This window comes from Cebus imitator, unplaced genomic scaffold (assembly GCF_001604975.1).
Source record: "Cebus imitator isolate Cc_AM_T3 unplaced genomic scaffold, Cebus_imitator-1.0 Scaffold10, whole genome shotgun sequence".
In the NCBI taxonomy this organism is placed as follows: Eukaryota; Metazoa; Chordata; class Mammalia; order Primates; family Cebidae; genus Cebus; species Cebus imitator.
In genome coordinates this window covers 906,597-919,277 of record NW_016107325.1, presented here as the reverse complement: position 1 = coordinate 919,277, position 12,681 = coordinate 906,597, and the positions used below count along the sequence as shown (strand labels likewise).

The 12,681-nt window shown below is 38.7% G+C and overlaps 1 protein-coding gene across 5 annotated transcripts in view; it reads right to left on the bottom strand.

The window, feature by feature from the left end:
- The window catches only part of GPD2 (glycerol-3-phosphate dehydrogenase 2), a 149,753-nt gene that overhangs the window by 113,879 nt on the left and 23,193 nt on the right, over nucleotides 1-12,681 (bottom strand). The gene's annotated exons all lie outside the window — the stretch shown is intronic.

Genomic DNA, 12,681 nt, shown 5'->3' with positions numbered 1-12,681 from the left:
AAAAAAAAAAAAAAATTGAGATCTTGACAGAACATCTACTCACAAAAAACAGAAAACATAGATATGTGGGTCTAAAACTCCCAAAGATTAATAGGTACTCAGGAAACTTATGCCTAGAACTGACCGTTGTAATTGCTACACAATAAAATGTACTTAGTGCTAGCAAACAAAAACTAAATTTGCCACTTCTCAAAGTTTGCTGACCCTTGTTTGTAGCTGACTGCTGCAACTTAATCTGGCTCAGCTGAATTCTTAGATGTCCTTGTGAGCTCCCTGTATAGATAGAGTGACTTTAACAAAGAACAACTCGCATCCTATTTCATTTAAGTCCCTGAGTGCACCCACCCTTTCTGCCTCCTCCCATTCATAGGCAAGGCAACTATGCATAAGCAAATTTACTCCAGAACCAGACTGCACTTCCTGACCTCTGAAATGTCTTTAAAAGGTACTCACTCTCCTCCTCATCTTCCTGTCTTATCTTCTCTCTTCCAGCAGGCTTACTTATCAAAATATAAACCTAGCACAAGTAAGAATCATGCAAATAGGCTGGGCCAGTGGCTCATCCCTGGGATCCCAGCAATTTGGGAGGACAATGCAGGAGGACTGCTTGATGTCAGGAGTTCAAGACCAGCTTGGACAACAAAGCAAAACTCCATCTCTATTTAAAAATTTAAAAATTAGCAGAGCATGGTGGAGTACACCTCTAGCCCCTGCTTCTCAAGAAGACAAGGTAAGAGGATCAGGTATGCCCAGGAGGTTAAGGCTTCAATCAGCCATGATCATACCACTGTACTCTAGCCTGGGCAACAGAGCAAAATCCTGTCTTATATAAAATAAAATAATTCAGATGTTTAAAAAAAGAATCCATGCAACTAGATTTATCACTCCTCTGTGGAAAAGCCCTGGGTCCCTTTGTCAGAGGCCTGTGAACCAGGGCAACTCCAATAGGAACTGGGTAAAATAAGCCACCCCTTGTTTAGCATATAATCAAGAAATAACCATAAGAATGGGCAACCAGCAGCCCTGTGTCTATGGAGTACTCACTCTCTTATTCCTTCACTTTCTCAATAAACTTGCTTTCACTTTACTCTATGGACTCGCCCTGAGCTCTTTCTTGCTTGAGATCCAAGAACCCTCTCTAGGTGTCTGGATGGGGACCCCTTTGCTGTAACACCTTTATGTTTACAAAAACTCTCCAATCTTTCTGGCTTCTTATATAGAAGCCTCAATTACTTCCCCATGCTCTCCATTAGTTTAAGAAAAAAATGGGAACTTCTCAGGATTGTGATTCTTTTTGTTTTTTTTTCTCGCGCCCGGAAGTGAGGCTCCCAGGGGCGGAGCTAGGATTGTGATTCTTATGCCAGCATAAAAATAAGCATATTTCTCTCCATCCCTTACAAGCACGACCAGTGGAGGGGTGGAAAGTTCAGCTCAACGATCAGTTACAGAAGAGTAATTTCAACAACGAGCCTTGCTGTCCTTGGGGCATGTATTCTCCAGGAAGATATAAAGGCATCCCATATCTGCCCTCCCATGTTTACTGCAGCACTAGCCACAATAGCCAAGATTTTGAATCATCCTAAGAGTTCATCAACAGACAAATGGATAACAAAAATGTGGTACATATATACAACAAAGTAGTATTCAGCCATTAAAAAAAGAATGACATCAGGCCAGGCACAGTGGTTCACACCTATAATTCTAGCACTTTGGGAGGCCAAGGTGGGCAGATCAGTTGAGGACATAAGTTTGAAACCAGCCTGGACAACATGGGGAAACCCTGTCTCTACTAAAAATACAAAAAATTAAACAGGCATGGTGGCACACACCTGTAATCCCTATTCAGGAGGCTGAGGCAGAAGAATCTCTTGAACCCAGGAGGTGGAGGTTGCAGTGCGCTGAGATCATGCTATTGCACTCCAGCCTGCGTGACAGAGTGAGACTCTGTCTCAAAAAAATAATAATTTGTGCACATTTTAAAATAACTAAAACAGTATAATTGGAATGTTCATAACACAAAGAAATAATAAATGCTTAAGGTGATGGATACCCCATTTACCCTGATATTATTGTTACTCATTACATGCCTGTAGCAAAATATCTCATGTACCCCTAAAATACGTATACATACTATGTACACAAAAAAATTAGAAATAAAAAAGAAATTAAAAATAAATAAAAGTGATCCATGCCCTTCCAATCACCTACACTGAGAAATTCAGATGTACAAGGCATTTAAAACATAAAATAAAAACCCCAAGATGTAATCTAGAGTAGCCCTTTAATCACTAAGCCCTTTACCTCAGCCTTTTGTGGTCCAAACGTAGCAAATGCTCTTACCCTTCACCGGTGCAGCCACCTGCTCCTGTAGCTGTGCATGCAAAACCACTCCTTAAGCTATTTTGAGTTGTGTCACACTGTCACAGCCATGGAAGGCACAAGTCGGAGGGCCAGGCCTCACACTCACATACAAATCCAATGGCTCATTGAAGAAAAGTGCACGAGTCTTTTCATGCATTTTTCAATAAGTGTATAGGACTTCACCAGAGAAGGTCCCAGCAAATGAGTCTGTAATCGTGGACACCTTACATCAAGTCCACAGCAAAAGAGGAGTGAGCTCAAAAGCATCTTCCTTCCCACAAGCACCCTTTTAACTATAGAAGTCAGGATCTCTGGGTGGCTTGAACTAGTTGTGTTTTAGCAAGCAAAGCTTTTATTATTCCAATTAATGTGGTAAAAAATGTTTTGTATAATTCACTGGAAGGAGGTGTCTCATAGTTCAGACACACCAAGGAGGCTGATAAAGTACCTACTCAGACAAGTAACAATCAAAGCACACCATTCACTACTCTTTCCCCAAGGTTTACTTTACTGTGGGGATCATGACTAGCACTCTGCCTGCAACTGCATTCCCCTCAGCCAAGCAGAGAAGGACTTACACACATATATCTTACACATGTGATTCCTACAGAAACACACAGAGAGCCCTCGAGTGTACTTTTTAAAAGCTGTCAGACCTAAATGAACAAAATAGTCAAACAGAAGACGCTCAATTAGCCTGTTCTCTGGAAATGGAGAGGAGGTCTAGTCCGTAATCTGAAAGTTATTTCTCCTTTCTGGTTGTTGTGGCTTTTAAAAAGGATTTTTAAAAGGCCAACACTCAACAGGAAATTGACAGAAACGTTCTTCACAAAAGATGATCCCTATGGAAAGAAGTCCTAAGAAAACATAAGACACTTTTAGCCTTCTTTAGCCTTTCCTCTATTTTTCTTTTCTTTTTTTTTTGCGACAGAGTTTCACTCTTATTGCCCAGGCTGGTGCAATGGCTCGACCTCAGCTCATCGCTTGAAACTCTGCCTCCTGGGTTCAAGCGATTCTCCTGCCTCAGCCTCCCGAGTAGCTAGGATTACAGGCATGCGCCACCACGCTCAGCTAATTTTTGTATTTTTATTTTATTTTTTATTTATTTTTTATTCTTTTGAGACGGAGTTTCACTCTTGTTACCCAGGCTGGAGTGCAATGGCGTGGTCTCGGCTCACCGCAACCTCCGCCTCCCGGGTTCAGGCAATTTTGCCTCAGCCTCCTGAGTAGCTGGGATTACAGGCATGTGCCACCATGCCCAGCTGATTTTTTGTATTTTTACTAGAGACGGGGTTTCACCATGTTGACCAGGATGGTCTTGATTTCTTGACCTCGTGATCCACCCGCCTCAGCCTCCCAAAGTGCTGGGATTACAGGCATGAGCCACAGCCTCGCCTTTTCTCTATTATATCAAAAACAAAAACACACAAACACAATAACCTATAGTTGTAAAGAATATATACACTGAAAAGGATATCAGACAACAAACAAAAGGGCTCTTCTGAAGCCACTGATAAAAGCATTACCCTGATAACACAAGCTAAATCAAAGGACATTAGTCAACAAAAACATGTGAAACATAATGGATCCTCAGGTTCTAAATACACAAATTTTGGACTATGGTGGAGAAAGCTAAAGCAACACACTCACACATTGCTGGGACAGCATCCAGATTCTAGCTTTGTCCCTGACTTCCACACCTTATCAAAAGGCCAGCTGCTTCCAGGAAGGGCAGGTTCTTTCACTTCCAATCCATTTATTTCCCCAGGCAATTACTGCCAGAAGGGCTCACCCCAAGGGAAAGAAAACAATTTTAACAGAGGAAGAATATTTTCATAAAGATGAATGAGAAAAAAAAAAATCGGGAAACAAAGAGAAAGTGAAAGAAAACAAACACTATATTTATACCAATTTACATAACTTAAAGCTAGAAAATTATTTGTCTCCCTGGGTCACCTTTATGTCAGTTACATCATTTTAGAAGCAAACCTACAGCTATGGATGACTGAGAAAGAGGTTGGCCCAGGACCACTTCTCAGCCTCAAAGGAGGGCAGGAGTCTGGAAGCTTGACAGGAGAAGTTGGCTAAGAGACGGGTTGAGCTGGTTTCAGGGGCAGAGTTCAAAAAATGCAAGTAAAAGGTACAAAAGAAGGAGAAAATAAGGTCAATAGCTATTTAAAGTGAGCCAGTTAAAAATCTCTGTTTATAAAACATTTATCACAAACATTATTACATGGAGCTTTCTGATGTGTGGTGGGGGGTTAAGTTTAATACATAATGTCATAACTTAATCAAGCATTTATTTCACAAAGTCCTCTAAAACAAAAATACGTTGAAAGGGAGGAAGCCTTAGAGGAACTCAAGGATATACGTTTGCACTCTGGTAGCGATGCATTATTTAAGATGCAATGTTTTTACAAAATATATGCCATTTCCAAGGCAATTGCCACGTAATGTATTTATGCTTTCTACCATTTCTAAAATGCACACTGGAACTATATTCACAAATTTGACCCTTTTTTCTTATTTCATGAGGTTCGCTATACAAGAAATCAATGAAGCTCATTATATTCATTAAATGCAAATAATCACAGCCGAATTCATAATAGAATAGTTTCTGTTTGCTTTCCATACAATTGCTATAAAAGTCATAAAGAACTATAGTTAGTACATGCAAGTGAATTTGTATTCCATTTTACGTTTATTTTAAAATCAAAGTTAATATATATTCTGTATCACTCTAGATATACTCATGGATTTGTGTTTAAGGTGGTTACCATCCTATCTTTAATATTCCATTAAAATGTATTTCTGCCTTATTTGCTTACCATATATATCCTTTAGGGTAACCCTGAAAGCCCCAAAATAAAATGTCCCTCCCAAGTGAAAACTTGAAGCAATCCTTCACAAAAATGCCAACACCTTACAAAAACACAAGTCAGATTAAGGAACTGAGTAGATAGCATGTCTAGTATGGAGTGAAACAAACGCATTTATCAACTAATAAGAAATGGTTCACTTAGCATGAAAAAGAGACAGCATAACAGGGGGAAAAAAAAGAAAACTTTAGTTCTGCCTTGAGGAGGAAGGAATGTTATCAATGAATCACATTGATATCAATGAATGTGATTCACTGATCAAAATAAGTCCATTAGTCAAACAGACCACACTAGTCCTGTGCTTCTTTCATTCTTTCTGCCCCTTTACTAACCCTTTATTGGGTTAAGATAATGGTTGACATTCCTTTGGCAGCATAAACACTCTTACATTTTACATGCTGTTATAGAATCTACTTCAATCAAAACAAGAAAAAGACCTGGAATGGTGGCTCTATAATCCCAGCACTTTGAGAAACCAAGGCAGGAGGATCCCTTGAGGCCAGGAGTTCAAGACCAGCCTGGGACACAAGTCCCTGCCTCTACAAAAAAAAAATATTTTTAATTAGCTAGGCATGATGGTGTGTGCCTGTAGTTACTCAGGAGACTGAAGCAGAAGGATTGTTTAAGCCCAGGAATTTAAGGCTGTAGTGAGCTATAAGAGCACTACTGCACTCTAGCACAGGTGACAGAATGAGACCCTGTCTCAAAAAAAAAAAAAATATATATATATATATATGTATAATAAGCTGCAAATCAAAGAGTTTTAAATGTCTGTCTTAAGAGTAAAACATATCAGGGCTTCCCTCAAAGTTTATTAAAACTAACAGCCTTATTGAGTAATGACAATCATGGCTGATGATTATATACTGTAAAATGTTTCATAAGAAAACAAAGTCCAGGCCGGGTACGGTGGCTCACGCCTGTAATCCTACCACTTTGGGAGGCTGAGGTGGGTGGATCACCTGAGGTCAGGAGTTCAAGGCCAGCCTGACCAACATGGTGAAACCCAGTCTCTACTAAAAATACACAATTAGCTAGGCGTGGTGGCACATGCCTGTAATTCCAGCTACTTGGGAGGCTGAGGCAAGAGAATGCTTGAACCCAGGAGGTGGAGGTTGCCGTGAACCGAGATTCTGCCACTGCACTCCAGCCTGGGCAACGAGAGCAAAACTCTATCTCAAAAAAAAAANCTGGGCAACGAGAGCAAAACTCTATCTCAAAAAAAAAAAGAAAAGAAAAGAAAAGAAAAGAAAAGAAAGAAAATGAAGTCCACCTCATCATATAAATTAGTGTGCTTTAAAAAGGCCTTCAATGTTATAAAATACTGCTGAATAACTGAATCTAATGAAAAGGTTTTACATATATGGGCGATAACTCTCTGTTCAGAAGAAATACACCATAAAACAATTTCAATTAAGTAATATGTTCAGAGAAAAGGGTGCTTCAGATAAGTAAGTTTCCATTTACGTGGATTTTAATCAGAGATCTGTTTTGTTGTTTTTAAATAGCATACATTTTTGTGAAATATAACACTACGAATTAGGAAAGACTATCTACTGAATTAGGCATTTTTCTTTGAAGACACAAAAAAAGTCTTAAGAAACTCCAAGATTATTGTTCTGAAATCTCTTCTTTTTAAAATAGCACAGATGTAGATGATATTATATCTGAAGAAAATTAGGCTTCAAATGTAATAAACACAAACATAACTTTTGAAAGCTTTCAAAACTGAAAATCTGACTTTGATTTTCTTAGCTTTTGTTCATGACTTGTATTACTCAATAAGAAGGAAATGGCAGGGTGTGGTGGCTCATGTCTGTAATCCCAGCACTTTGGGAGGCTGTAGGAGGCGGATCACTTAAGGTCAGTAGCTCGAGATCAGTCTGGCCAACATGGTGAAACCCGTCTCTACTAAAAATACAAATATTAGCCAAGTATTGTGACAGGTGCCTGCAGTCTGGGCTGCTCAGGAGGCTAAGGCAGAAAAATCACTTGAACCCAGGAGATGGAGGTTGCAGTGGGCCGAGATGACACCACTGCACTCCAGCCTAGGCAACAGAGCAAGACTCCATCTCAAAAAAAAAAAAAAAAAAAGAAGAAGAAAATGTACCAATTCTTTCAAAAGTTCCTGTTGCAATTGCATTATATGCTATTAGAAATGCATTTGGGGAAGATGGTTTAAGAAATCCTGAGCTTTTTAAAAAATATATGACTGAGTTTTTAATAATAATTAGGTATAGCGCAACAATTTCAGTTAATTTACTTATGCATTGTAAAAGAAAGTTCTCAATTTGAATACAGCTGTATTACAAACACCACTACACGTATATTTAATATCTAAGTGGTGACTGAGAGTTATAAGAGTGTGCTGAGGTGGGGAGACCAGTTGTAACTCTGCTTTCTCGACAGTGAGAAGGTCCCTAGGAAACAAAGCTGACCACTTTTTACATCCTGTAGTCTTTTTTCTCCTGTAACCTGTTGAAATTTACATTTAAAATTTACTCCTCTGTACATCTAATAATCCACAAGTATAAATGGAACAACAATAAAGGGCCAAATTATAGATACAACGCATATATGAAAAGGAAACCTGAGATGTACTGTAGTCAAAATAATCATGTATTAGAATATTTAGCTTACTGATTAAACTTCTTAACAATGTCTGACCCATAAGGAAATAACAATCAGACGAGAGAAACAGATCGAAGTAATTCATACTGTTACAAAATTCCCATTTAAAGTATGTGAAAATAATGTATTTCCTAAATGCTCCATCCCCCACTCCAAAAAAGTGAAGAAAATATTATATTTTCCTTCACCTATGCAAAAATAATGAGGAAAGTTGTATTTCTATCTTAGTCATTCTGGCTAAAATAGTCTTGGTCATAAGACCTTACTCTCCTTACTTGAATGAGGCATCCTTTCCAAACTAAAGACAAAGATTTTTCTTTTTTTCTTTAAAAAGAGCTGGCACACACCCTCATGAAAACCATTTAATGCTAATCTATAGTCTAGTCATTGTGCATAAGATGCTGGGTATATACTACACAGCTAATATCACAGAGGTGACAGGTCTAAAATTAAATAGCATAAATATAAAAATTAAAGGTTCTACTTAATATTCCCTTTAAAGCTGTGTGCCAGGCGTGGCGGCTCATGCCTGTAATCCCAGCACTTTGGAATGCCAGGGCAGGTGGATCACAAGGTCAGGAGTTCAAGACCAGCCTGGCCAACATGGTGAAACCCCGTCTCTACTATAAATACAAAAATTGCCGGGCATGGTGGTGGGCACCTATAATCCCAGCTATGGAGGAGGCTGAGGCAGAAGAATCACTTAAACCCAGGAGGTAGAATTTGCAGTGAGCTGAGATCTCACCACTGCACTCTAGCCTGAGTGACAGAGCGAGATTCTGTCTCAAAAAAAAAAAAAAGAACTCTATATTCTTTTCCAAGAATATGTAATTCTCTATATTGTATTCCCAAGACTCTAACTTAAAAAAGAAAATCACCAGGAGGTATTCTGGAAGAAAAGACTGCCTTATAATTCTGTCTCTTCCACTGACTTGCTCTGTGATTTCAGACAAACCATTTGAATTTGCTGATCCTCACTCCAGCTATAAATGAGTTAGACTTCAAAATGTCCAAAGCCATTTTAACTTTAAAAGTTTATTATTTTATGGTTTTTCTTCATTCAATAGATGCAGAGGAGAAAACAACCCTCATACATTAAATGTGGCATTCTCTTAACAACCTATTTATTTAGCACTGTTGGATAATTAAACCTTGCATTCATCCTTTTATTCAGTAATTATTTGCTGATCATCCATCATGCGTCAGGCACTGAGCAAACAACTGAGAACTAACACAAACAAATCCCTGCATTCCAGGAGTTTACATCTGAGTGGAGTATATAGTTAAAAAAAAAAATCCTCTATTCTTTTGGATTAAAATACTGTATTTCAAAAATGTAAGTCACACTTTGGCTTCTTAAATAAAGAATATTAACCATGAATTCAATTATTGATGACTTCCATATGTACACGCTGTGATAGGGTGACGGCCTCAGGAACAGTAGGAGTGACAACACTATTAACCCCTTTATTTTGTGGTCCCAAGTCACAGTCTGTTCTTGTATGAACTCTTCCTCTCTCTACTTTATAAAATTTTCCTGTTTCTTCCAAACTATCAGGCTGATGATAATCTTCCCTGTTTATCTTTGAGCTCACTTCTAACTTGTTACCACTGTGGTTAGAAAAATGAGAGCCAAGTTAGTTAGAACTGTGTTTCAAATACAAGTAAATAGCTCTAACCAAGGCTAAAGGAGCTGCTTGCTAGAATTTTAACACTTGGTTTTCAATGTTCTGGCTCTAACTTTTCAGGGACCTTTTACCCCCTTCTTTTATGTATTCCAGGTTTGTTAAACTTCCCAGAAAACATCTGGATTTTGCTGTACACACTGGGAATGAAACAAATCCAAGCCTCTTACAAAGAGTTAAGAATGTCAAACTAGAAACATGCACACGGTCCAGGCCTTAGAAAAAGAAAATTATTATTTCAATTCTACCTCACCTGAACAAATCCACATTACCTTGAAAAAACAAGGCAATGCGCAATTAGTAAACTTTTCTGTGCTCTCTTGGATTTAAAGAAATGTTTGCAGATAAATGGACCAAAAAAATCCATCTGCTGCTTCTAAAAAACTTGAAAATTCCTTGAGAACTGGCTTACTGAAAACACATCATTAGCAAAGGAAAGATAAAAATTGTAATGTCTTAGAATATAACCAAAGCAAGAGTTCCATCAAATACTCAGGAGAGTATCCCTGAAGGCCCTACCCAACTGGAGAAGACAGAAGGAGAAGCATTGGTTCAGGCAACACACATTCAGTTGGGATTGACTGGATGCCTGCCAGGTACCCAGCACTGTTCCAGGGCCTGGAAATTCCTCTACTCTCATGAATTGGGAGATACAAAAACAAATATAAATATTAAATATTTTGGAAGTGAGAATTACTAGGAAAAAATAAAGATGGAATAATAGGTTAGAGGATAACTGGCGGTAGGCTGGACGTGATGGCTCACACCTGTAATCCCAACACTTTGGGAGGCCAAGGTGGGAGGATCATTTGAGCCCAGGAGTTTGAGACTAGCCTGGGCAACATAGTGACACCCTGTCTCTACAAAAAGTAGAAAAAATGAGCTGGGAATGGTAACATGCACCTATAGTTCCAGGTACTCAGGAGGCTGAGGCAGGAGGCCTGCTTGAGCCCAGGAGTTGGAGGCTACAATGAGCCATGATCACACCAACCTGGGTGACAAAGTGAGGCCCTATCTCAAAAAAAAAAAAAAAAAAAGTCAGTGGAGGATTGTAATCGGTACAATGATATGATGAAATTCATATTTCAGAAAGAAAGGAAGAAATGCCCTAGCTGCAGTACAAAGGATGCCTTATAGGGTAACGAGAGTAAAAGAGCCTGGAAGGTCGAAGCCACAGTGACCCATGACCCAAGATCCCACCACTGAACTCCAGCCTGGGCAACAGAGTAAGACCCTGTCTAAAAAAAAAAAAAAAAAAAAAATATGTATATACATATGTAAAGAGAGAGAGTTGTTTATTCATTAGGATATCATTAGCCATGTTTATAATAAGTAGACAAAGCATGAGAAAAAAGGACATAATGGGAGAGGAAGAAAGAGTTAACAAATTATATAAGAAAACAGGCAAAAATGCCAACTGCAATCAAAAACAAGATTCTATGATAGGGAAACAAATACTTCAGGGATAAACTTGAATGTAAATATGTACTGAACTTACATACTTGAAAGACTATTCATCTCATTTAGTCTAACAGGCTGGTAACAATGAACAGAGTGTCAACTAAGAGAGCCTCCTAAATGCAACAGCAAAAGTCATTTTTATATTTCTATTTCCCCTTGGGCTGGGGTTGTTTGCAGGTGACTTTCTCACCCCACAACTCATTATAATTTGAACTGATTTTGGACCCATATTGGAAAAGAACCCTAGGTCACATCTCAAAAAGCTGAGGCACCCAGAACATTTCCCACCAACCACAATCCACGAAGCTAAGAGCTGTGTGAAACTTATTGACCCAGCTGAGTATAGATTTAATAGGCAAGAGAGACTGCATAAGATTAATTACAGTTATTTACATTTATGGGTTTGAATCTTGAGGATACCTAGCCTATCCCCATTTTATTTTATAATTTTCCCCCTATTGGAGTCTGAAGAGCAAAAGTCAATTGCCTGAGTGTTGGCATCACACTGGAAACTAAAGGGCCATGCATTTCAATTCCAGCTCAAGGAACACTCCGGCTGAGCACATGCAATTCACCAGACCCCAGTGGGCTAGGATCACACTGTTGTCAGTCAAATCACATAGCTGATGGAAATCAGCAGAGTACATTAGCAATTTATGCTCAACAGCCTCTCTTCAACCATAAATTTTGAAATAATTTTGAGATAATGCCTGAGATAAAATTGGGATAATCTTAAGTAAAACTCAAACTTAATCCAAAAAATTTAGCCCATAGTTTGAGCCTCTGTTTCCAGCATGAAGCAGTCAGGAGGTAAGTGACTAAGTGGCATTTCTAATAGGATTCCTGTCAAAACACCAGGTTCTAGTATCAATACAATGACCTTCAGGCCTGACCTCACCCAGTGCACTTGAGCCTACTCCCTCGGTCATTTGTCTGGCAGCTGCCAGCAACATGGTGTGTTTTTCAGATTATACTCTGTAGCAGCCAAGTGTTCTGCAGTGATCACAGAATGGGCAGTCAACAACCTAAAGTGTCAGTCTACAATAGTCTCAGCCTGAACAAGGCCTTCAGACTTCCCTGGACCTTGGTGTCCTCACATAAAAGATTGAGATCATCTATATATTCCCTTTTTCATGGCACTGCTGGACCCATAACCCTGGCCTTTGGTGCTCCAAGGCCTTCTGCCATTTTTCCCATCTAAACTGGACAGTAGGAGTAGATCACTCACCATGCCAAATGACTGCCATCAACATCCCCTTAACGCACTCTGACTTGAAAAAGCAACACTTTTATGTCGAAAAGCATCATGATAAAGAAAAGTCTAGAAATAAGTGAATACCTTTAAATAAGTTATATATTCTAGAATTTCTTTACCTTGTAGGAATTAATCCTTTCTGGGTTAATTACACTCTGGATGGAGATAGGGTAATGGACAAGTAGAAAATTAACTATGAAGAGAACAAAAATAAATAAAACAGTATCTCTGGGTGTGTGTATACATATATATATTTCTGTTTTAAAGTATATGTGCATACACACACATACACACTCATAAGTGAAGGCAGAAGAATATACCCAAAAATGTTAAAAAATCTCATCTTTGAATAGTAGTATTATGAATCATTTTTATTTTCTTCCTTGTGTGCATTATTTTTTTTTTTTTT